Source organism: Dermochelys coriacea, chromosome 11 (genome assembly GCF_009764565.3).
Source record: "Dermochelys coriacea isolate rDerCor1 chromosome 11, rDerCor1.pri.v4, whole genome shotgun sequence".
Classification (NCBI taxonomy): domain Eukaryota; kingdom Metazoa; phylum Chordata; order Testudines; family Dermochelyidae; genus Dermochelys; species Dermochelys coriacea.
Genome location: NC_050078.2, coordinates 45,388,081 through 45,415,675, shown reverse-complemented (window position 1 = coordinate 45,415,675; position 27,595 = coordinate 45,388,081). Strand labels below are relative to the sequence as shown.

General features: G+C 39.4%; 1 protein-coding gene across 14 annotated transcripts in view; it reads right to left on the bottom strand.

Moving 5' to 3' along the window:
* OSBPL6 (oxysterol binding protein like 6) overlaps positions 1 to 27,595 on the bottom strand; it is a 213,892-nt gene that overhangs the window by 128,146 nt on the left and 58,151 nt on the right. For 5 of the 14 annotated variants that reach the window (XM_043505398.1, XM_043505395.1, XM_043505401.1 and 2 more), the window contains exon 3: positions 18,114 to 18,248. The exons of the other annotated variants lie outside the window; for them this stretch is intronic. The gene's annotated coding sequence lies outside the window, so the exon portion shown is untranslated. The remainder of the gene's footprint in view (positions 1 to 18,113; positions 18,249 to 27,595) is intronic. 14 annotated transcript variants of the gene reach the window in all.

Sequence of the window (27,595 nt, the reverse complement as noted above, 5' to 3'; positions counted from 1 at the left end):
TATGCACATTTTATGAAAACATTACATTATATTAACCTTTTTAAGGGATATAAATTGGCTTCAGCAATTAAAAAAAAACTTACTTAAAACTGATATAAAATCACTGGTGCTGTTTTGCTAGCCATCCCCCTATACAGAACTCCAGATTGACTCAGCTGATGTGAATGAGCAGAGATACATTTGAATATAAAGACTTTTTAATGAAGTGTTTAATAAAACAGATTAAAAATAATAAATCCTTGAGATTACTTCTAGCTTTGATTTTCATGTGATGACGTATCAAATTTAAAACATCCATTGCATGTGGATTAAAAGAATTAGTATTAGTCAGTGCTGGATTAAAATTCCACAATATTTTTTAACCTAACATAGCAAAAAAAAAAAAACTCTCAAGAATTGGAATGACAAAAGATGAGAACAGTGAAACAAATCACCACCCCCTATAGATTATTTTTGGGGTGTTAGGAATGATAGGTAAGAGACTTAGATATGCAGATCTGAACTTGATTTTGTTCACAGTTTTTATTTTAAAGCTGACACTTTGCAAACAAGCGGGTTTGCACTGATTTTGATAACTAGCTTCTGAAACTAGCAAGTTTACAAAGCCCTTCCAAAGACTGGGAGAATTCAAGGAGATGACAGAAGGAGAAATTGCTGGTTAGGAGAAAAGGGAAGGTGTGCACTATAGTCACACAAAAGAAATCAAGAGAGAGTCTTCCTTCCGAGACTCACCACACAGTATTACGGGTAAGCACCAAACTAATAGAATAAAAAAGGAAAAAAGGAGTCAACCAGGAAGGTTTTTCTTTGCCAAAACCACCTTAACAACCAAAGTCCACAGGACATAGCAACAAAACCTAATGGCTACCCACAATAATATTGCTCAAGTAAGAGCCTCCAAGAGAACCTACAAACCGCCCTGGAGAGAGGAGGAGTTGATGTTCTCACCTCCCATACCTTGCAGCTTCTCTCTTGGGCTGGAATTATTCACAAAATCAGTACTAAGTATAGGTTCTGAAAAACACCTTCAGAACTGGACTGCCTCTGTGATGGAGCTGCTAAGCAGGGAACTAAAACTCCCATCAGCCCCAGCTCTACTGAACATCCTTTTCATCCTGGCTAGGTAAGGGGAAAGATCCTGAACCAGGGAGTGGCCAGGCATGGCAAGGTGGCCACGCAAGCTGCAGAGAAGCTGGAGGCAGAAAAAAATCCCCAGGAACAGTATACAGAATCACATGAGGAACTGATTGTGACTACCTGATATTACAGCTGGGTGCAGGTCTGAGTGGAACTTACCACGGAGCAGCAGTGGCTGGGCAGGGAGCCAGTGCAGAGGGGCCCCAATGAGAGACACGGAGCCTGGACTGGAAGCCTGCAGGTATCTATTTGCTTGAACGGCAACTGGAATGGAGCAAGCATGCCGGGACCTACGTCTGAAGAGCCCTGACTCTCGACTGGACCGCCCTCAGGGGTCCAAATACTTACTGCTATTGCTCACTTTGAATTGTAACTGTGTAAGCCTCTGTACTGAAGATAGCTGCATGCTTTCTTTGTCCTGCCAGCCCTAGTTAAATACCCTTTCATTTAGTTATGTGTCTGAATGGTTACTGAGACCCACCAGGGTTAATGCCGACCCAGCCTAGCTGCTGAAGCACCTACAGTACTTGCCTCCAAGTAGAGAGAGGCACCTGGCACACTGAGGGTTTGGTGTACTCTAGCACTGAGCAGTCCCAATACTTACACCTCCATCACCCAGTAATCACCGCTTAACTTTTCAAATATAAAATGGTAATTCACAAGTAAGTAACATGCAGCCTTTTTGTTATCTACACTGATTGCTAAAAGGTGGCTTTTCATACTTACAGTTAGCACACTGAAAGAGAAATATCAGCTCTGTCCATCAGTGCTGCAGATCCTAAGTGCTCAGCTCACTTAACTATCACTCACACTTCATAATCTTGTAGTAGCTGTATGCCGTAGGTATCCCACAAAAACAAGGCTGCCTTGCATTCAGTTCAAACAGTGCTCTTACTCTTGTGCACACTGTTACATCTGTGTGACTCCATTGACTTCACTGTAGTTATTCATGAGGTGTGAGAACAGAATCAGATCCTGAAAGAGTGCACAGTCCAGCAACCACCTTAGAGGTTGGTGGTCTGAGCAGAGGAGTGGAAACCTCATAGGCTCTGATGCCAGCTCTAACAGAGACTCCTTCAATCCTTCACTTGCCCTCTTTCCCTTAGTTTCCCCATCGGTAAAGAAGGGTTGATAAATTAATCCTCACAAACATCTGAGTGAAGTGGGTAATTTTAACTATTATTTGTGAAGCTCTTTGAAAGTTAAAAGCATTCCTAAGTATTTTCAATATCTGATTGCTGAAACTTGTAGAGAACTTAAATTCAAGTATAAATCCAAATAAATCCAAAAATAAAACAAATGAAGTTAAACAACAGAATATTCAATTACTGAATAGAAAGTAATATTGTTGCCAGTGTTATCTCACTAAGAATTATAACTACCCCAGCAAAACAGGTCTCTCTTTGTACTTTAGAATTGTTAATACAAAATAAAGTCAACAAAAGAATGGTGCCATTCAGCTATCATGACTGTATCATACAATGTTCCTTAGACTGATTTTCATTTAATTCTCTTCATTTTTAATAACTTTTGAGAAAACCAGGATTAGTGGATAAAGGAAATACAGTGTATGTTTACATTTAGCTAAACAAAATCTAGAGAATAGTTACTGTACATAGACAATTTTGACCACATTAAGAAAAAACAAAAAATTATTATTGCATATAGACATACCGAATATGTCTAAGGACAACAAAAACATCCCTCAACCCACGCCACTTCTCGCAGCAGCGAACCGCGGCCAGTGGGAGCCGCGATTGGCCAAACCTGAGGATGCAGCAGGTAAACAAACCGGCCCGGCCCGCCAGGAGCTTTCCCTGAACAAGCGGCATCCCAAGGTTGGGAAACACAGGTTTACATAATCTAGGGGCACTGAATGTACAAAGATATCAGGTGAAGGATAGATCAAAGGCTTGGGGTCTGTAATCCCTTTTGCCACCTCCTGCCTATAAACAGTTGAAAATGAGACATCTGCCCTTCAGTGTCTTTATCTGGGCTGTTCAATTACCTAAGCCCTCCTCCATTCACCTATATTTGAATCAACTACTCAGGACACATGAAGCAAGGATAATTTGTTCTTAGGAGTTCTTATTTCAGTTCACTCCCATGAAAATATGGCATGGCAATGACAAATCTTTCAGTGCAAGGTTCTTGCTGAATGGCACTCTGTCCTGTGTGGAATGAAAGACTCTCATACTGCCACTCACAGCTTTAATTATAAGTCTTTCTTTTCTCATATCTTAGTGTGTAAACTCCTACGCACCTCTTCACTACATATAAGTAGGTTAAGGCACATTTGCTACTAATCTCTTCACTGCTTGTTCCTTTCATAAAGCTTAAAATAGAATAAAATTTATGAACATAACCTTCTCTAACAGGAAAAAAAATTGCGCTACACAACAGAGAAATTTGTCCTTTTTATGTTTAATTAAATGCCATCTTTTTGCCAAATATAGAGTACTTCTTATACTTATATGTAAGTGGGAAGAGACATAACTAAACAGAATACCTCTGTTGCTCCCTGCTCTGGGGTCCCCCTACCTGCACAGAATTCACACACCACAATTCCTCCCCTACCATAGCCATAGAGAAATGGTCTGTGGTAGGGCCTGGAGTTAGGAAGCATGGTCATCAGATTTTAGCACGGCCACTCCCTGACCTAGTCATTTAATCTTTTGCACCAATTTACTCCAGCCTCTGACAGGATTACCTCGCATGGTGTTCTGTGCAAGGCTGCAGACAAGTTAGAACAAGAGATTACATCAGTCTGACAAGAGTCTGGATTTGGCCCTCCAACTACAATACGTCTAAAGGGTTCTTCATCATTTCCATCCTGGTTAAGTAATTACATTGAATCATCCAACAAATCTTCTGTAAGACAGCTAGACAAATAAGTGACTTTCTTGGCACTTATTATCTGTTCTTGACCTTAAAATGTAAATGATAAGGTAGCTCTGTTTTTAAAATGCAATTTGGAAAATGTGATTTTAAAAAATGACATAACCCAACAATCAATTTACAAAAATATGTTATTAATACTCCGTTGATTGCAACATACCTTCTCATCTTGATTTCTCTGTTGAAAAAGTACACAAGCAAAACTCTCAGATTGAGAAAGCAACAAATATCATAAAATTACCCTTCTGCATTAAACATGGTGAGCAAATACAAGCTAAGCTGGTTGAAGATACAATGAAGTCAGTATGATTTTGCAGTATTTTAACTTTCCTCACTAATCCCCTGGATTCAGGGCAGTCTACCAGAGAGGAAAATGCTTGTTTCTGCTTGGGGGGAGGGGGGGTCTATTGCAAATAAATGTTTAGACACATTTCACGGATTGAAACTTTAAATTTTAAACTACTAGAAAAAACAAAGTCATCTCATTGCTAAATACATGGCATCCTAAAAATATGTTAACAGAATGTTTGCAGCAGATATATACACACCCTATGCAGTTTATATTCCATGAACACTTAGGGTATGTCTACACAGCACCTTAGACACTCAAGGCTGGTCTCTGCTAGCCAACTTGGGCTCTCAGGGCTTGGGCTGCAGGGCTGTTTCACTGCTGTGTAGACTTCTGGGCTCAAGATGGAGCCCAACCTCTGGGACCCTCTCATCCCACAGGGTCCTAGAGCCCAGGCTCCAGCCCGAAACCAGAAGTCTACACAGCAATGAAACAGCCCAAGCCCCAGTTGGCTGCTACTGGTCAGCCGTGGTTTTTTCTTTGCTGTGTAGACATACCCTCCGGGCCTGATCACACAAGTTCAGAGTTCCCTCAACTCCCAACACGAATTGAGGATGCTGAGCAGCTACCAGGCTGGATCCTAAACAATTAAGCTTATTACAATAAATGTAATAGGATGTAACAAAAATAATGGGTTTGTAATTTGCAAAAACTATTCTGGGATTTTTAAATCTGACTGTATTAGAATCAGAGTATCAGGGTTGGAAGAGACCTCAGGAGGTCATCTAGTCCAACCCCCTGCTCAAAGCAGGACCAATCCCCAACTAAATCATCCCAGCCAGTGGATATTAAATGAATACAAAAAATCAGTTTTACATTGAAGTGCAGAACCATCAATATGAAGCATTTGCAATCTGGGTTGGCTAGGAAAAGAACTATGGCCCTCCCCATACTTCTGAAATGTTGAGATAAAAAAATCTGTCCTTCTATGCCTTTATCCAGGGCTAATAAATGTAGGATTTCAAAATCAAAGACCAAGTCCTGTACCAATGAAGTCAATATCAGTTGTGCCACTCTAGTCTCAAACAGAAGCAGGGATGCTGCTATTTGTGTTCTCAAGTGTGAAAAGTAGTATCATATCACACCCTTCCATATGCAGGCTCCCTAATCATTTCAAATTTCCTCTAGTTGTTTCCATAAAATCCAAGATCTTTCTCCAATCTACTTTACCTAAAGACTGTCTCCTTCCCCGTCCCTCTGCTCATCTAGCGTGGTCTTTGTTTTGGTCCTGCCACAAAACTGTAACAACTGTTAGTGTAGGAGTCTCTCTTGCACTCTGCATCGCCTGTGTTCCGGAGCAGTGTCCTTGTAACTAGTTGTTTCATATACTCTCCATCTCATACTCAATCTCAACTGAAAATACATATTATGATGTTTTTTTTATTGTATCACAGAAGTGCCTATAGGCCTCAACCAGTATCAGTTTCCCCTTTTTGCTAGAGTTGGTATAAGGATAACTGTCCCTTTACACCATCCTCCTGACTGCAGGATAGTACTCTGTATCCTCCCACTGCTACTACCAGTGGCCCCTTGCACTGTGTCTGCCCATCTCTCAGCATTCCATGCTCCCCCTACTCAAGCTGCCCACTGTCCAGATTTCCCTTCACACCTAGCCCCCAGGCTGCAACCGCCTGACTGCTGCACCTGCTCTCCTGCAACCTCCGACTCACTCATGATCCTGGTCGCATCTACATCTTTGTCCTGAACTCTGATGACAATGGGCTGTACTGGCTGTATTTTGAACTGCATAACACAAGTGCCTTGAGAGCTGGCTAGATTTTTTCCCTGCAGCTCAGCAGAGGTGGAGGGAAGGTACCCAGTGCAAGCCATCAGGTTTACTACAGTGTGAAGGAAAGCAGTAAACTGAAGCTGTATTGAAACAAGGGCTATTGAAGCCTGGTTGATTTGTTATTAAAAATTCTTATATCAGACAGGTTCCAAAAAATAAGGTTGCATGACTACTCTAGACATTTCAGAGATATTTCTTTATGAATGGCAAAATCATCTGTGATGGAGCGTACAAAGGCAACAAGGGGTTAAGGGATTATTTGGGTCTTGGCCAGCAAATGCTCCATCTGCTGAAGGAAATAAAAAACAGGGAATTAGCTCATTTGGGTGGCAGAGCTGGAGGTGAGCAGACCTGCAGCCCACAGCTCCAGCACCACAGAACAGAAGGAAGCCTAAAGGCTCTGATACAGTGGCCCAAAGGGGCCCTCCCTAAAGGAAGGGAAGACCCACCCCAGAGACAATCAGAGAGGAAAGTATACTGTGGACCTTGAACACTGGTAACCTCCCCTTACTTATTCCTACCAGGGGAAAGCCTTGGACTAAGCTGACACCGGGGGAAGATGAGGTGAGAGGAAGGGGCCAAGGGATGACAGCCTTAAGCAGCCTTGGTTGCCAGACTACTGTTAGCCCAAAGGGCCCTGGTTGGAGCCCAGTGGAGTGGGAGAGCCTGGGCTCCCCTCCCCACAACCCCCTTGGCAGTCAGGGGTTGTGACCATGAACCCTAGGCCATGCTCCCCAACCAGACCCTAAGTGAGGACCATTACATCATCCTAGGAACCTTCCCCTACCACACTGTTTTTCATAACTCCAGTTACAAAACTTTTTTGAGGGGGGCTTTTGGGGATTTATTTTATTGTGTTTTTTAATCGTGAAACTTCCTATATACTTCTTATCTAAGTGACTGTATCATATGTAAATGACTAACAAACTTTTTCAATTTATTATCTGTCATCATAACTTAAGATACAGATGATGGTTCATAGACTAATTCTAACTTGCATCTGCCCGCAACAGCTCTCCACTGCTGCCATCCAGGACTATCAGAGCATACTGGACACCAGCCATGCCCTTTCCTCATCACTGTCCGAGTCTGCCCTATCTGCCCAGGATGGGTGTGGGCAGAGCTCCAGACTGCCAAGAGAATCCCAGATGACCATTTAGCCTTATCACTGGCGAAGAATGTGACCCTATAACTATTTCTAATTGACCTTAAGGTGCTGTATCTTACATCACTAGTCCACTAAAAGCAATGAAACAAAAAGGTTAAAAACAAAAAGTGTCATGGTTTCAGCCCAGGAATTTAATGGATGCTGTCAACGTAATCTGTATAAAATGCATTTCCTCACATTATACCACTAACAGAAGAATACTAGAAGAATGCTACACTGTATGATGTGCTGTTAACCCAAGGTCCCTTGCAGTTAGATCCCATGACAATTTTGAAAAAGAGGACATCCTGTTATCTTAGCCAATATTTTGTCTCACACATTTAAAAATAGATTGTAATGTTGCAAGCAGACCATAAAATGGATGCTGCATTTGCCTGCCTTATTGCTGCTCTGCCAGTTTCTAACTCATTGTTCAAGTCTAAGAAGGAAGCTATAGAAAAGCAAATATATTTTATTCATAAAATTAACGTTACCATATATGTTTGTGGTATCCTCTACTTAAACAGCATTTTGCAATTGATAGTGGTCATCACTGGCAACTTGATCTTTACTATGCTATTTGTGGTGCCACTACTAAAATATTTACAGTAATCTATTATTCCACAGTCTAAATTAATTCAAAGCACAGGAATGCCACAGATACCACAATAATTATCTGCAAATGGTAATTTTCACATTTTCAGTGCTATCAGCTGCACTTGGAGATGAGCATCATCATAAAGAAACCTGCATAGTAAAAATTTCAGTAAGTTTGACAGCTCTCAAAATGAGTGGGCTGGGGGAAGAGCCTGTCTTTGTTACTTTATGCACAGTACAAGGTCTCAAGGAAACCTCCAGTGGTTTTCAACATCTGGGTCAGTGTATATAAGAGACCCTTCTACTGCACAGACAGGAATTTGAATCCAGCTCTGTCCTGGGTTTTCACTGCTTCAAGCAAAGCAGTCTGTGATTAGAAACAGCCTTCAGGTCCAAAATGGCTTTAAGGCCTTTACAGAATCCATGTAATTTTATTAGAAGATGGATTAAATTGCCAACATGACAGATTATGGTTACTGAGATGCTGTTACTGACACAACTGGCTTCTTTTTCAGTCATACAGTATGAAGACAAAAGCATTGCAAAAAAATGGATATGGCACACATAAGCAATGAGCAACATTTTGCTCCAGAGAAAGTAAACATATATTTCTTTAAAAAAAGAACAGGAGTACTTGTGGCACCTTAGAGACTAACAAATGTATTAGAGCATAAGCTTTCGTGGGCTACAGCCCACTTCATCAGATGCATAAGATGGAACACATAGTAAGAAGATACACACACACACACACACACACACACACACACACACACACACACTCAGAGAAGGTGGAAGTTACCATACAAACTGTAAGAGGCTAATTAATTAAGATGAGCTATTATCAGAAGGAGGAAAAAAAAAAACAACTTTTATGGTGATAATCAAGATGACCCATTTAGACAGTTGACAAGAAGGTGTGAGGATATTTACACCAGCTAAGAAATATGAAGCAAGATGTTATGATTTAATATTTACTCTATTCAAAATTGGCAGAAAAATATTTGTTTATTTCAGCTTCAAAATGTGAAACCAAGGCTACTGACCAGCAAAGGCTACAAGAGAGGACTAAATTATTAAATAGATGGAATTTATTGAAAATGTTTGCCTGTCTCCTGTGAACTATATGGGACTATGCATAATGTTTGTTTGTTCTCTCTCCCGCTGGAATGTTTTGTCCAATTAGAATTGTTTGGAATATCACCCAAAATCAAAAAGCAAGGATACTTCCATGGTTGTGAAACTGTGTCTGTGATGGCTAAAAGTACCAAAACATACTACATATATAGTATGTATATACATATATATGACCACACTAATCACATAATGGGGTTCCAAGGATCTAGAGAACTAAAACCTGGCTCAGCAGAGCTCCGGGCAACCATTGCTTCCACGCCACTGCCCGGCAGTACTGCCATCAATGACTGTAAACCATGGAAGACTACGTACCACAGGAAGCACCGCTGACGGAAGACTCAATTGGCAGCACTTCCCACGACCTCTGATTGGTCCAGGCATATTACTTAAGCATGGATGAAGTTCAAGGAACCTGTTTGTGCGACCCAGCGATACCCAACCTTCTGCTACAACAGACCCTGCTCTCATTCCCTGCATCAGACCACAACACCGTTCTTTGGCTCTGACCATTGGCTTGATGCCTAGTCCCTCACTCCAGCTATGATCTCCAACTAGACTCCTGATTCCTGACTCTGGTTCCAACCTTCAGCTTGTTTCTTGGTTTCTGACTTTGGCTCTGACCCCTTTCCGCCAATGCCCACTTCAAATCAGTAGGCCCTACTCCTGCTGCAATCAGTTGGCCTGATTCCTGGTCCTACCCACTAGCCAGACCACTTGCATCTCGGTCATGACAGAGTGCAACAGTAGCACTTATGCAATATGCTATGCTGGGGCTTGTGTAAAGACCTATTGTCCCAGGGTGGCATGAATAAGATTGTACAGCTTGTTCCTTCTCTGCCACATGCACAATTCCTTGTGGTGACTTCTGCCCAGGGCTCTCTGAGATGGAACATTCCTTGCACAAAGGACACATTTACCCAGCAAATAAAGATATGATTGTACAGCAGGTTGACATCCCCATGCTAACTTTAATCTAGCTCGTGCAGTTAAGAATAGAAGCGAAAATGTAGCAGCACGGTCTTCAGGGCAGGCTAGCAACCTGTGTATGTACTCTGGGTCCCTGACAGGCTTCCACTTAGGCAGCTAGCCTGCACTGATGCCCATGTCAACACATCTTCATTGCTGTTATCCATGCGAACTATATTAAAGCTAGATGTATGCCTACCCGCGCTACGATCACCCTTCACTTACAGTGCACATACACCATCAAAGGAGCGCAAGGCCTGAGTTTGTCTTTGGCTGCAGATAAAGGAGGGAGTGCTTGTTACATCTCCACTGCTTTTGTGTGCCTACACAGTAGCCCAGAACCATCAGGGAATACTATGTGCAAAATATATAGAATATGTTAATTGCTCGCATGAAATCATAGGGAGGGAGAAAGATGTCTACAGTACACTACATTTCATCAAGCCAAGTACAATTTGGCTTGTAATATAACAAGAATTCTTTCAAAATCATTTAACTAAATGGTGTCTGTTACCATATATTTTTATATACACTATCTAGATTAAGGGTTTTTAGCTGCTATAAGTGCCATTAGTTGAAGTTGGGGGGGGTAAGGGGAGGAGGTTGTTGGTGATTTTTTTTTGAAGGACTTTATCCAAACAAACCAAAAAACCCACAGTCTTTGAAGGATGGTCAGAGATCTGCCAAAAAGCCAAGTTGATATCTTTCTTCTAGGCCCTGGTTATCTTTATCATTTTCATAGCTGAACTTGTTTTGCAGATTGATTTTCATTTTACATTTTTTGCCAGAGACAGAAGTGTCTTGTCATCTCAATTTGGATGACCTGTTCAGAAAATTACGGCTTTAACCATCAATGAAATGGAATAAAGCAAAAAATCCTTATGTGCCTTATTTAAGGCCATCTTCCAGCTACAAACCTTATGTCTATTCAAAATGGGTATAAATTGTAAGTTTCTTTAGGAATTTTTATTCCTTGATTTGCAATTTCTGGTCCTGGCATGGTTAGTTTAAAAAAAAAAAAAATCAGAGAAATACAACTTCTTCTATTTTATAAAAGGTACATTAAGCAAGCCAGCATCTACACGTTCTGCTCCTTGCGCCACTGCGCTTCCCGGGAGAGCCCTGCAGTTCCGCGGATACCGATTTATATCCACGGATATCTGCATCCACAGATATAAATTTGTATCTACGCAGGGCTCTAGGGATTTGAAGAAAGATAATGAGGTAGCTTTGAGGAGGTTTAGGGGGAGCTTCTCCCAAGCATGAGCAACAATATGGAGAAAACACGAAACTGCTTGTTTGAAAATTTAACAAATGGGTGATGGAGGCTGGCATCATGGGCTGATGAGAGGAAGGGGCTGACCTCTTGACAGTGACTGAGATGGTCAGTGGGAAGGATAGGTCACGAAGGATCTTGAAAATGAAGACAAAAGCTTATGTTTGATGCAATAGAGAAAGGGGAGAAAATGGAAGCATGCAGACAGAGGGGTAATATGCTGACACAGATGGGTTAGGAAAACGAACTTTGCAGCAGTATTCTGAAAGGATACAAGTGGGGCAAGACTGCTTTTTTCAAAGCCAAACAAACAGAATATTGAAGTAATTGAGCTTGGCCTGGATGAGAACATCCAACCCTTTCCTAGCATTAGACCCCTTCCCACCTGATTCGACATAGCTGAATGAATAATTCAGCAGTTCTCTTAAACTTCACCTCAGGAGTGTTAACTATTACTCCATACAAAACAATAACATGAAATTAAATTTCTCTCTATTGCAGTAATAGAGAACATATGAGAGATTATTAAAATTTAAACCCACTAAATTCACAAGAAGATTTTCAAAGCAGAAAAGGTGCAGCTGAAAACAAAAGTGTTACTTAAGTGGTACAGCATTTTCCCTGCAAAAAACTGTATTTATTTTATTACATTTTAATGACAGGAGAATATTGAGCCATTAAACCCTCTTCCAACTGTGTTTTGGCCACAACAAAGGCAGCTGTTTGTATATCTATAAACAATGTAAATATCCAAAATATGTTTAACTGTCAACCACTTGGAGAAACTGGAGTAAATTAAAAGGAAGAAGAGACTGCAAAATACATCTCTCTCTACCAACAAAAGCACTTTTCAACCTACGGATTTTGTCTAAAAAAATACAGTAATAACTTTAGCTTTCATATATTTGGACAGGAAAGGGGGGACAGGATGACAGAAATTATCAGAAGTGTTCTTAAATTTGAAGCTTTTTTTCATGCACTCCCATATAAAAAAATCCCCACTACTACCTATTTATTAAATTAGTTTTAATAATTTTCTACTACAATTGAGTTGGCACATCTCTTAACTATTTCATCTTTGATTCAGAGGATTGATATTGATAACTCCAGGGGAATCAGAGACATTCACCTCTAGGTTGCAGGTTCAAACACAAACCAGGTCATTACTGACCAAAAGCTGTTAATATCAGACATTACTTGGTGCTCTGCAATATGCAAAATGAGTTTGGAGGTCTTAGTGCAGTTCCCAGTACACAAGCATGCATATCACAAAAGCCACCACAACAGTCTGTAATCTACCTTGGATGAGAGTCCCAGCAGAGAAGGCAAGGCTGGAGCATGCATGGAGCTTAGGTTATCCTCACTCCCAACATTAGGACAAAAGCATGTTTATAGGACACATTACACTGATGCTGCCCATGCTCTACAGCACTTGTTCTGTACCTACACAGAGTTTAGTCTCCAGTGCTATTAATTGGCACCCGCCCAAGCCCTAAATTCACACACAAATTTGAGAATATTTTAACTGTAGTAAGAGACATTGAATATCTCATTTTGAAATGTATCATCTTTGTCCTGGAACTTCCAACCATTACCAGTTTTCCCAGATAACACCATATGGAGTGGGGGGGAAAAGAATTAGTTTTTACCCATAGCAATACTATGGAAATATTTTTGCTCAATTTATTATGGAAAGCAGCTAAGCTCTATAACTTTAAAATATTTAAGGCTTCAATCCTTAGTTGGGAGACATGACTCAATAAATGAGGGCTATGGCTTTCTCAACCATGGAATGTGTTCCAGGAAGGTGACCTGCTGGGAAGAGATGAGGGCCATCTGACCAAAAAGGGAAAGAGCAACCTTGCCCACCAACTCACTAGCCTAGTGAGGAGGGCACTAAACTAGGTTCAAAGGGAAAGGTGACAAAAGCCCACAGGTAATTATAAAAAGACAACCTTAACCAAGAACTAGGTATTGTGGGGGATATGGAAAATTACAGTAGGGTCATAGGAGCAACAAGAGGAAACTCAATAGGTAAATCTGCTCAACATCTTAGATGTCTATACACAAATGCAAGGAGTTTGGGAACAAATAGTTTAGGTGTCTTTCTAATGTCCTTCGTTCTTTGTAGGTAAAAGGCCAAACTCTTCAGACATCCAGAGAATGCACCCTTCTCTCTTCCTCTGAAGTATGAGGTTTAGGAAAAACAGATGGGCCACAGAACATGTGACTAGAGGCTCACAGGATCACTCCTATCTTAGAGTATCTACTTACTGCAAGTGCATTTAGTGGCGATCAGTATTTTCCATCCTCTAGTGGATAATTGAACAATATTCACTCATCCTGTCAAAACTAGATTTCTGAAGAGGATTAAATTCTCAGATCTTTTCCACCAGTGTTGAATGTGTATCTCAGTCGGACCACAGTTTCATTCTATCATCTCTCACTAAACCACTCTGTGAGCCTCTAGCCACATGTTCTGTGGCCCATTATCTATCTATAAAGGTGGCCTTTCTAATAGCTGTAACATCAGCCAGAAGAGTCAGGGAGTTAGGGTCACTCATCATAGACCCGCCATGTACTACCTTCTGTAAAGAACAGATCTTATTATGCCCCTATCCCAGAATCATCCCTAAAGTAGTTTTCGAGTTTCATGAGAGTCAGGTCATCCACTTATCAGTACTTTTTCCCAAACCTCATGTCTCAAAGGGTCAAGCTATATTGGTGCCAAGCCTTGTTCTGAGGTCCACAAGGAGGTAAGAAGCCAAGCAGTTTAAACTCTCTGGATAAAGAGAAAAAAGGGGGCGGGAAGTAGGGATCATATCATGGTAAAGATCTACTACAAAGCATCAATTCAGGAAGAAGAGATGGATTAGGCATTTCTAGAATGAACAACAAAAATATCTAAAAAAACACAAGACCTAGTAGCAATAGCGGACTTCACTACCCAGATATCTGTTGAAAAAGTAATGCAGTAAAACTCAAAATTTCCAGTAAGTTCTTGGAATATTTCGGGGACAGCTTTTTGTTTCAGAAAGTGGAGGAAGTAATCAGGGGAACAGCCATTTTAGATTTGATTCTGACCAAGGGAGAGGAATTAGTAGCAAATCTGAAGGAGGAAGGCAATTTGGGAGAAAGTGATCATGAAATGATGGTTTTAGGATTCGAAGGAAACGAAGGAGTGAGAGCAGCAGAATAAGGACAGTGAACCTCAAAAAAGCAGACTTTAACAAACTCAGAATGGCTAGATAAGGTCCCATGGGAAGAAAATCTAAGGGATAAACGAGTTCAGCAGAGCTGGCGGCTTCTCAAAGAAACAATATTAAAAGCACAACTGCAAAGTATCCCAAAATGAAGGAAAGACAGGAAGAGTAGTAAAAGGCCAATATGGCTCCTTCAGGAGCAAGAGCTGAAAATCAAAATTACCTGAAAATCAAAAAGAAAACCCACAAAAAGTCACAACATAGATGAATTGATAAGAAGGAGTACAAAAGAAGAGCAACAAGCATATAGGAACAAAATCAGAAAGGCTAAGGCACAAAATGAGTTACACCTAGCAAGGGACATAAAAGAGAAAAAGAAGAGGTTCTTTAAATACATTAGGAGTGAGAAAAAGACAAAGGAAAGTGTAGGTTCTCTACTTAGTGGGGAATGAGAAACTAATAACTTCAAGATGGTAAAGGTATTTAATACCTACTTTGGATAAGTCTTCACTAAAAAGGGTAATGGCAACCAGATACTCAACACAATTAATATTAACAATAAAGAGGAAGCAACACAAGCCAAAATAGAGAAAGAACAGGTTAAAGAATATTTAGCAAAGTTAGATGTACTCAAGTAGGGAGGGCCTCATGAAATTCATCCTAGGGTACTTAAGAAACTAGCTGAAGCAATCTCAGAACCATTAGCAATCTTCGAGAAACTCATGGAGGATGGGTGAGGACCCAGAGCAATGGAGAAGGGCAAACCTAGTACTATCTTTAAAAAGAAACTACAGACCACTCAGTGTAACTTCAATACGTGGAAAGATACTGAAACAAATTATTAAACAATTAAATTGTAAGCAGCTAGAGGATAATAGTATGGAACAAATCATGCCATATGAAACTACATTTCCTACAGTCTCATATCCAACTACAGAAATGTGGTCTAGATTAATTTCCTATAAGGTAGGTCCATAACTGGTTGAACAACTGTACTCAAAGAATAGTTATCAATGGTTTGTTGTCAAATTGGGAGGTCAGATTTAACGGGGTCAGTCCTGGGTCCAGGTACTATTCAATATTTTCATTAGTGACTTGATGCTTATAAGCTTTGCAGATGACACAAAGCTCGGAGGGGTTTGGAGGACAGGATTAGAATTCAAAAGAACCCAGACAAATTGGAGAATTGGTCTCAATTCAACAAAATGAAATTCAATAAAGATAAGTACAAAGTACTTAACTTTGGAAGGAAAACCATCAAATGCACAACTACAAAATGGGGACTAGCTGGATAGGTGGTAATACTGCTGAAAATGATGTAGGGGTTATACTGGATCACAATCCTGGGTGCCGCACTTTAGGAAAGATGTGGACCAATTGGAAAGAATCCAAAAATGATAAAATCTGACCTATGAGGAAAAAGTTTAAAAACTGGGAATGTTTAATCTTGAGAAAAGAGGACTGAGGTGGGAACTGATAACCCTGAACATATCTGAAGACTGTTATAAAAATGAGGGTGATCAATTGTTCCCACATCTACTGAAGGTAGGACAAGAAGTAATAGGCTAAATCTGTAGCAAAGGAGATTCAGCTTAGATACTAGAAAAAACTTTCTAACTATACAGGTAATTAAGCTATGGAATAGGCTTCTTAAGGGAGGTTATGGAATCATCATCATTGGTGGTTTTTAAGAACAGGCTGGACAAACAGTTGTCAGGGATGGTCTAGGTTTACTTGGTCCTGCTTCAGCACAGAAGACTGGACTTGATGAATTCTTGACGTAACTTCCAGCCCCACATTTCTATGATTCTATGATAAAGTCTCAAGGGGACACAGGAAATCATCATTACATGGCCGTCTCTACATACAATGCAATTGTTCAGTGTGACAATTGTAAAAATACTGGTTTAATCACAACTAATCATATATGATAGCTCTAATTCACATATAAAAAGAAAAAAGGCAAGAGAACCACAAATCTGCAAACACCTAACATTCTTCACAGAAGTCTACAAAAACAATAATCCATTTAGAAAATCTTTTGGGAAATAAGGTTGTCTTGCAATACTGCAAAACTGTTATAAACAATAAACTAAGCTGTCCATGACTTTGTATAATTGGCCTAATGATGTTATTTGTACTTTATCAAAATATGAGACTGTGTGGATTTCAGTATGTACTATAATGAGACTACTTCACTTCCCATTCTAAAAGATAAATGAAAGATGCACAAATTCTTTTCTCAGATCACTAATATTAATACACTGTGAAAGGAGAAAACTGATTCATTCCTAAAAGTATTACCATACATTAAAGAAGAAAACCATTCCCCCAAAAAATCAAATGTAATGGCTCCTCGTTGGAAGAAGCTTTGACTGTATATTATATACAGGGATACTGAGATACTTGAGAAGTTTTGTGGTTGTACAAAGCTCGTACCAATGGCATACATGACCAGTGCTGCATACAGAGGACTCCCATGAGGCAGTTTAGATTAATAGAACAATAGGCCTGAATATGGTGCAAAGTGGCTAACTACATCAGCTTAAAGACACTGAACAACCACTAAGCACCAAAAGGAAGCATCAGTGCTTAAGAACCTGCATAGTAGCTTCTATGTCAATACCCCCATTGCTGGCATAGGTAGAGTGGCCAGACTAAAACGAACCAGCCAGCACTTCTTTACACACTGGCAGAAGTCACCAGCTGCCACACTGACCCCTTGAGGACACTGGCATAGCTTAAAATAGCCTTTAGTGTTCAATTTGCTTTATGTTATGCCAAGGAACAGACCCACACACACCAGCCCAGGCTCATGGGAGCACAAAGGCCACCTTTACATGCCTCCTCCCAAGCTGCATTATGCACTGCTCAGCTGTAGCTGAGAGTCTGGCCATAGTGTCTTATGATTTGTGAATGAAAGCATATGTGCTACTTTTCTGTGATAAACACAAACATTCTGGCACTAATGTCCATTTGCTCACAAGGGAGATACCTTTACATGCACAAAACTCATCATTTGCACCTGCAGAAATGTGAATCTACCAACAGGGTCCACAAGGTTGGTATTCAAAAAGTATGTGCAAAACGGTGCAGGCCCAAACAGAGGCCAGATTGAGGGGGGCATTTTTTGAAATGTTGCTGGAAAAGTGAAAGGATTTCTTTGTCATCCAACTGCTGAGTATGAAAATAGAAGTTGCCTATTGGGTTTATTTCTCCATCCCCCCACTCCCCTCACAGTTAGGGCTTGTCTACACAGGCAAGTTATACCAATATAAATTAAAGTTGAATTTAAACTGCCGTAGTTACACTGGTATAATTACTGATGGGGACACTGTATTCTGGTGGAAGACAGCCTTTTTTTGGTTTAGTTTATGTTATGTGGGAAGAGATTTAAGTAAAACTGAAAAAGCACCACTCTTATAATTGGAATAAGTGTGTCCCAATGGAGGTTAATACTGGTATAACCATATCTGTTTAAATATGTTGGTAAAACTTTCCTGCCTAGACAATCCCTTAACTGTACAATTTTCCTGGTTAAGGGGTTAGCTGCACTACTGTCCCCGTTTCATCTTTCTCAGTGCACTCTCCTCAGGTCTTGGGTCTCTAGCCTTTACCTGATCTGGGGGGAATTCCGCAATTCTATCACTCTTAGGACAGGCCCAGTGTACACTCCCCTGCGTGTACCAATCACTCTTCAGTATGCAGGCCTATCTCAATTTGGGTAGTTACTTGATCCTTCCTTTGGGAACCTGTGGCCAGTGATAAGAGCCAACAACCTTTTTAAAAGAATGTTTTTATTTAGCAGTTGCAGCAAAACAGAGAGAAATTATTTCAAAACAACCACTAATCTGTATACATGGCTCTCTTATCTAAGGTACTTCCATCTCACAATAGCAATCCATAGGCTACTGGCTATAGCAATGTATTTGAACAATCATTAAATGAAAGCTGGTACTTGACTGTTAGAAAGGGCCTTTTTGTTCTTGCCCTAGGTTCTACCACCCAGATAGATCCCTACATCATCCCAATACATAACTCAGAAGTCCTATGCTAGTGATAGATCCAGATGCAGTCTCAAAGAAGAGCACCCCCATATTTGTCAAATATGTTGATGCTTCATATCAGCTGCAAAGATGCAATTAGAAATTATGGGGCTGTTCTATATGGTTATTTCTGCAGGGTTATATTTCACTTCTAAGAAGACTAAGTCCCTAATGTATGCACCAGCTGGAACATTAGCTAAAATATAAATCAGAATATTTTCTGACTCACCGTCCAAGTATGATTTTACTTTTGAATCAAAATGTATTATATTCACTGTTATAATTTTTAAAATGTATCATATTTTGTGATATATTTGCCAATCAAACATTCTCATCTGGAGTTTACAAAGAAATTAAGAATCTGAAAATCTCCCGTCAACAATCACATAATCGAATCTTCCATCAGAAAAATTAGGCTGCATACACATAGATTTAAATTGAAAGGTCCTAATATTGCATAATCATTTAGAGAATTTTAAAATCACATTAAGGGCACTAATACCCCCCCCCCCAAAAACCCCTCAGAACAAAACAACAGATTACAGCAGGCTGCATCACTGCAAGATTAAATTAAATTTACTACATTCTGCAATGCATACGATTGCACATGCTGCCCTTGCTTCTCCTTCTATTAAAATTAAACCTAATTTTTGTTATTAATTAATTACTATTATCTTTGAAGATAGTAATTAGAGGAGATTATGACAATACTACTGGCAAACCAGATAGATCACAGGCAAGGGGTGCATTTGGAAAAACATTTGCAGACTAAGCAAAAATATTTTACAGATTTAAGAGATTTCCCACAGGATATACACCCAATCTGGCTTCAGTTTCAGTACTCTGGCTACCATAGTTTAATAATCACAGCAATACAAATTCTACAGGTATCCCAGCTACCCTGAGATCCGTCTCCCACACTCTCCACATGAATATCACAAAATCAATCATCTTAATGTGTTTTGCAACCCTGCTTTTCCCTCGGTTCTAACAATGTTTTTCTGCACATTAGTGTATGCTTATCAGATGCTGGAAAAGATCCTAACCAAACTGTAATCAAGGAAGGATGCTATTTGCTGCATTTGATAACAGCATCAACATACTGTAAAATATTTAAGACCTTTTATAGCTTTGGAATTAAAATAGTTAGTAGCTTACAATTATTGGTGGCAGTGCCATTATAGACAAAGGTATCTAATCATTTCCTTATAAATGAGTAACAATTTGCATGAAGCTAAAGTTTAACACACAGCACAGGTTCCCAGTTGCAAATATGATTAGTCACTTTCATTTACATAGATTTGTATTTGACTTTGTTCTAAATTTAGAAGGAGGGGGATGATAAACTCCTGATATTTTTTCAGGTCTAGAGTGAGAGGAGGGAAGCGTTAATTGATTTAATCATTCTGATTTGTAGGATTATTGACATCTAGTGAGTCCTCTACTCTGATCACCGAGTTTACCCTGTTGGATCAGATTCACCAAGAGTCAAATTTTAGGTAGGAAATCAACCATTTTGAGCCTATTATGCACCAAAACAAAATAATGGACTCTAAATATTATCCTTGAACAGTACTATGAACAGTCCACAAATAAGCCTCAATTTCTATCAGCCCTATACCTTGCAAGGGGCTTTGTCCAGGAACATCTTTTGCTGCCATGTGAGAAATTAGAGACTGATATCCAGCCAACAGGGTTAAGAGTGCTAAAGAGTCCTTGTCTTCACTACAGAAAAGGCAATTTTTCAAAAGCAAACTTCTACTTTAATTTTTATGGAATGTAGATACAAATTATTTACTACTCCAAGAATTAAAAAAATCAATGTGTTATGCACCAAAAAATTCTGATACGACAGATTTCAATGATGGTTTTCATTCTGACAAATTTACTTTTTTTCCCTGCCAAAAATCAATATTTTTAACATAAAATATTTTGTTATTTCTTTGACTTGGTCTCAAAAACCCATTTCTATTGATGTATGACAGTATTTGAGTTTAACCATGAGGCAAACTCATCATGGTCAGCCCTATACTTCTGCCTGGGGTTGACCTCACCCAGTTTACCTTGCAGCAAAACTAAAGCACCTTATCTTTAGTGTGTTTTTACCTCAGGATAGCTCATATGCATCAGTTACCCTGGGGTGAAAAATGATTTTTTTATATATATATATATGTATATATATATACACACACACACACACACACACACATATATTTTTAGCATTGAAGGCACATTCACCCTTTGGGAAGAAATATCCATGGCTAGTGCTCAGCACCATGTTTATTGCCAGGCTCTAGATGAAACCATGACTTACCATCTCTAGAGAGCAACACAGTCATTATGATTCAGAACTACTGAATTTGGGTCAAGAATTAAATAAGGATTCCAGAGACCCTTACCTCCCCAAAAATAAAAACTGTCTGCTAACTGCTGAACACAGGCCTCAACAAACTGGTTTAATAAAACAAACACAAACAATTGGAAGGAATAGGGGATGATAAATAAGGGAAGTAATAATAAGAACATGTGTTTATACAGGTCTAATAAGGTAAACATTAGAAGTCCCTTGTGGACATCTACGGGCAGTTTCCTGCAGGTGTCATGGTAGAAGCAGATCTGGAGGCAGGATTTGAAGCACAGGGTAGTGATTTTACACTGCCACTGTGGAAAGGCATTCCAGATGAAATTTTCAAAAGCATCAAAGGGAGCTTGGCACCCAGCTCCTAATGACTTTCAATGGGATATGAGTGCCTAATCCTCTAGGTACATTTCAAAATCTCACCCTCCAAACATAAGGGTCAGCATGCAAGAAAGCGCAGAGATCTGGGTGGAAGAAACTGATAAACAGGAGATGGCAGCTGGCACAGCTGCTGGAACAGAAGGGACAAGGAACAATATGATATGACAAAGAGTGGATAAGTAGGGAGGGACTAAGATGTGAAGGGCCTTATAGGTAAGTAAGAAAGTAAGGACCAGGAGCTTGTATATGAGGAGGTGGGTAAGGAAGAGCCAGTAGAGAAAATGTGCTAATAATAAAAGTCTATGGAACCTTTCTATTATTTGAGTAATTATGGTGCTGCCTGGAGTTCCTCCCAGTGTGCTCCATTATTCAAGAATGGACTAGCAACAATCAATAATTAATTTCTTCAGGAAGACAAGAGCCTCTCTAGCATACACCCTGTTAGGATATAGATATTCAGGCCTGTCTGTAAAGGCCTATACTCTAAGAATTTAGGTGTAGTCTTATCACTTAGCTAGTTATAGAGGTATAAAAGAAAAAATCAAAATCACTGTTGGCCGGTGTAAGGTCCTTCTCTTACTGTAACAGGCTGAGGCCCTGTGCTTAAGCTAAGGCCTTTGGCTAAGCAGCAGAGGCAGCCATAAGCTGGGAAGCGAATGGTCAGATCCTCACATTCCAACCTAGTCACACTGAAATAAGGTGCTATTGCAGTTAGGAATACAATCCTGTCCTGATAATGCCTATCGCCTCCAGAGAAAGGGAAGTGCCTAAAAAATCTAAAAGGAAACTTAGTTTGATAGCATCCTGTCTGGCAAGAACTCACTTATCAATAGCTGGGATGTAAAATCCTCACTTCTGTATTGTTTTGTCATTATAGTTCCCACTTTGCTATTGTTTATTTGCATGGTCTCTGTCTGGTTCTGTGATTGTTTCTGTCTGCTATATAATTAAGTTTGCTGGGTGTAAACTAATTAAGGTGGTGGGATATAACTGGTTACATAATCATGTTACAATATGTTAGGATTGGTTAGTTAAACTTCAGTAAAATGATTGGTTAAGGTATAGTTAAGTAGAACTCAAGTTTTACTATATAGTCTGCAGTCAATCAGGAAGTGTGTGGGTGGGGGAAATGGGAACAGGGAATGGGGGTGGGGAAATTGGAATCATGTTTTGCTAAGGGCAGAAATGGGAACAGGGACACAGGTAAGGCTCTGTGGTGTCAGAGCTGGGAAGGGGGACACTAAGGAAGGAAACTGGAATCATGCTTGCTGGAAGTTCACCGCAATAAACATTGAATTGTTTTCACCTTTGGACTTCGGGTATTGTTTCTCTCTGTTCATGCGAGAAGGACCAGGGAAGTAAGTGGGGAAGGAATAAGCCCCCTAACACACCCTGTCTGAAGTCAGGGGAACCTCATACTAAATTCCTGGGGCCCCTTCTTGCGACAACATTTTTTTAATTCTCAAGTTAAATATGATCACAATTGCCACTGCTCCTAAATTCAATGTATTTGACTGTCATTTGCAACTAACTCACCTTTAATCTCGACATATGGCTGAATGACATGTACCTGCACGTTCCTAAAAGAATAGCCAAAAAGGATGTTGAAAAACTGGAAGGGATTCAGATTCAGAGCTGGTCTGGAAAACATGCCTTATAGACTTATGAAACCAAGTCTATTTAGTTCATCCAAGATAAGGTTAAAGGGTGACTTGTTCAGTCTATACGTAGCTACATGGGGAAGAGATTTCTAATAATAGACAGCTCTTTAATCCAGCAGAAACAAGCATAGCAAGATCCAGTGGCTGGAAGCTGAAGCTAGACAAATTCAAACTAGAAATAAGGCATAAATTACATGAGGGTAACTATCTATTGGAACAACTCACCTACACATGTGGTGGTGACTCCATCTTTTGTCTTCAAAGTCAAGACTGGATTTATTTCTAAAAGATACGGTTAAGATAAACCATGAATTATAGGATTGATGCAGGAATTACTCAGTGAGGTTCCATAGCCTGTATTATGCAGTAGATCAGTCCAGGGACATAATGTCCCTTGGCCTTAAATTCTCTGAATTCCTTACTGTATCTCAAAGCAGAGTCCTATTTTGAAGAATGTTTGTAAAAATGGCATTGTGGGTCCCATGTTAATTTTCCTCTCACTAGTTTTCCATATTAAATTTACTTTGTTTGCAAGTAAAAGATGTGACTTTTGAAAGTACCGATTCTGCAAACATGCCCAGATTGTACTACGTGTCATCCTCAACCACAATAAAGATTCTACAGCTGGAATTTAATTAGCACTTTTTTGTTGATGTGCATGCCCGAAAATAATCCAGCTCACTCTCCCCCTGCTAACATGCAGTAAAATTTATTTTGACAAGTCAAGTAAGCACAGATAACTCAATATATACAAAAAAACAGTTGAGCAAGACACTCTATTTTACACAGTCACTTTTCTGACTAGAATAGCATTTTAAGTAACAGACTGATTCAGCCACCCACTTGGCTTGCATAATTACTCATGACCACACACTGCAACGTATGGGTACAGATCAAAAAACAATGTCTCACAGACCCCTACTCCCATTACATTAATAGAGGATGTGTGGAAAGTATGCTTCAGGAATTCTACTGTAGTGTGATATTAATAATATCATACATAACAATCTCTTAGGAAATAACAGATCTGATAAGGGATCAGAAAAATGGAACTAAGAAGATTAAATAGGTTGGAACTAGATGGGACGAGTGGAAGAGGGAAGGGGAAAAATACCTTCCATTAGAGAATGGTCATTTTCTCTTTTTAAAAGAAGATTATAATGATTGCAACTCCTTCGGTATTATCATACAAGGACTGGCTAAAATACAAGTCTTTCAAAGTACTAGGCAGAAATCATTACGCCATTGGTAAAACATAAATCATTGTAAAATACAAAAATCACCCAGACACTCTTTGAAAATGAAGAACTGGACAGAGAACATATAAATTGATAAACAAACTATGAATCCTCTTAAGTATCATCACGGGAAACTTTAAATGATAAAGTGGATGAAACAAGTTTAATAAAAAGGCTAGAATTAGACTTAAAAAAAGAGCGGCTGGTAGAATTTGACCGTAAATCAGAGCAAGGTGTAGTTTAGTGCCTAATCCACCCTCAGCAAACTCCCCATCATCCCTTTAAATTTTACAATAAAGTAAATAAAATATGAAGAAATGGAACTATAAGATGTGCACCATGCTCCCCTGTCCTTCCCACCACATCCAAAATACCAAGCAGTAAGCTCTGTACTCGAGTTTTAACTCAAGTTCTGATATCCATTCTCCTATGGTCTTGGGCAAGTCTCTACATCTCTCTGTTTGCTACCCCTCCTGTAAAGTGGGGAGAACATTTCCTTCCTATCTACCTCACTAGGGTCTTATACACATTAAAGGCAAGATTTTCAGAAATAGGTGCCTAAAGTTATCGTCCTGAATCCACATTCAGGCATGTACATTAGTGGATTGATTGACAAGAGTATTGGGCACCCAGCAGTTCACACTGAGGTTAATATCTGTAGTACTTCTGGGGCACTCACTATACTGCTCCTGATTTCCCATGAAATGAACATGGTAAGTAAAAAAAAATTGTAAAAGCAGAAAGCCTGCCTGGTGAGTTGGCCCTTCAAAGATCTAAAGAGTGGAACCTACTCAAACTTAAATGTTGAGATGCTTTACTGATTAAATACCAACTTCAAGGACTCGGTTTGAACTTTGCTGAGTTCTGTCCAGTGAAGATACATGTGGCATAGGAAGGGCATACTTGTAACTTCAGAGAGTCTTTCAGAGGATCCTTGATCCTCTCACACCAGGTTTACTTCTTTAAATAAATGGATATACTCTGAATTTATAACCACATTAGTGAGGGGAAAATCAAGTCCAGAATCTCCTAAAGAAACAGACAGATAATTTGAGTGGGGGAGGAGGGGAGAAAGTCTGCATAACTGTAGATCAACTCTTAAAGACAAGAAGGAGAGGTCTTGGTGTACATCCTTTAAATATATTTAGGCAATAGTCTCATGATACTCAAATACCATGGTAATGAATGTCAACATAAGAACCTGGATAGATAAACAGAACTTCTTGACATCACACCACCATGTGACAACACAAGCTTGGGATACGCCAAAGCCTAATGTAAATTAAAGCATGTATGAATGGTAAGAGGTGGACCGCACTCAGCTTTCAACCATACGTATGAGCGAATGAGTGATACTGCCATCTAGTGAATGACCCAGAGAGAATAAAAGATTACTATTGCCAATGGCAGAAGAGGTAGAAGCCTGTGATTTTTCAAGATAAAGGACCAGGGTTCTAGAACCAATTGTATGTGTGTGTGATTTCTCTTATAATAGTAACTACAGCAGATAGATACATTATAAGCAGCTGACAGATCACAGTTCTTTGTCTGGCACACTGGGGATCAATAATTTTAGATTTTAATGGATTAGGAGAGGAGATGTCAATGTAACAGATTTTGATGATGATGCTGAACTACAGTAAAACCATGCGGTTACAAACATCTCAGGAATGGCGGTTGTTCATAACTCTGAACAAAATGTTATGGTGGTTCTCTCAAAAGTTTACAGCTGAACATGGACTTAATACTACTTTGAAACTTTACTATACAGAAGAAAAATGCAACTTTTAATCATCTTAATTTAAATGAAACAAGCACTCAAACAGTTTCCTTACCATGTCAAATCTTTTTTTTAACCTTATTTTTTTTAGTAGCTTACATTTAACACAGTACTGTACCATACTTGTGCTTTTTTTTTTTTTTGGTTTCTGCTGCTGCCTGATTGCATACGTCCGATTCCAAATGAGGTGTGTGGTTGACCGGTCAGTTCGTAACTCTGAGGTTCTACTGTATCTGACTGGAGGAAACAGCCTTACAGAAAATATCCGAAATGACACAAATATGACTGAATGTACTCTAGAGGGACAAGCAGACAAGGAAAACTAGAAAGAGCTGTGGGTAACAGATGTTCTCTGTCAAGAATTTACACAAAAAGACAGACAGCAACGTGTAAGTGCAGGAATAAACAGACTCCTCAACAAGTACATAGGTAGACACACAAAAATACATTCTCTATCAAAAAGACAATTGCAAGAGTTCTTTTATTTCCCACTCATTCTCTTCTTGTTATTGCTTTGCTTTCTTTTTTAAAACCACAAACATGCCCTCCTTTCTTAAGGTCCTTTAAAACATCGAGGCTTAAGGGCCTGAACTTAACCTCCTTTTAAAAATAACCTATTTGTTTGAATCCAGATAACTATGTTTTTACTTTAATTCATAAAAAAATTCTTAACTAATCTTAAAAATTAAAAACAATTTAACTCAGCCCAGGACCTATGACTGTGAGCAATCTTGAAGTTAGAAGGCACTGTGTACATGCAACAAATTAAAAACTCCTCATATCAAGGACACAAAATGTCAAGTTTCAGGGCTCCAAGAGGTTTACTTATTTTTAATCTTAAAAAGTAAGGGGGAAAATATGTAGTCCTGAAGCATGCTGACAGTAACAAAATCCAAAGTAAACAAAGATCAAGATTGTGCTGGTGTACCAGTGCATAGTTACAGCGTAGCCAGTAAATACTTCTGCCTTCATACACATGTTAAAATGAATTTTATGACACAAAGCAATGCATGCTTTTGTTCCAAGAACTAAATTTTCCACAGCTGGTTAAATTTGGATGACAAAGAAGAAACAAGTGCTCACTTTCTTTAAAACTCTTCTTCCATTTTTTCCCCACTCTTTTTCCTCTTTTGGTTTCTTCTCTTGCCTTCCTTTGCCGTCCTTTGCCTTATTAAATTGTGTTCTCATTTGTTTTCCATGCTTCCTAAACTACTTCCCTCTGTTCTTGGTTTCTTTTAATGTTTGCTTTCTCCTACATTTATTCCCATCTCCATATTGCTTAGTCCTTCTCTAGTGCTTTTATTTCCCACTCTGTTCTTTTCTTGTAACTTTGATTTCCCTTTTTACATTCCCTTCCTTATCTATTTTTCTGCATTTTTTTCCCCTTGCTTATTCTCATTTTCTTGCCGGTTCTATAGCTCTTCATCAGATTCCAGCAGACAACAGAGCTCCAGCACAGTGAAAATGGATTGCAAATGACAAAATTATTTGAATCCTCTGCTGCTTTGAGAATGGAGCTTGTCATTTTAGAAGTAATGCTCCAATTGGTTTCTTGGTCATCCCTCAGATTTTTGATAGGGATGTTATGTTGCTAGGGCAACACTCTAATTGTCCTGGGATGCTGGGCAAACAAG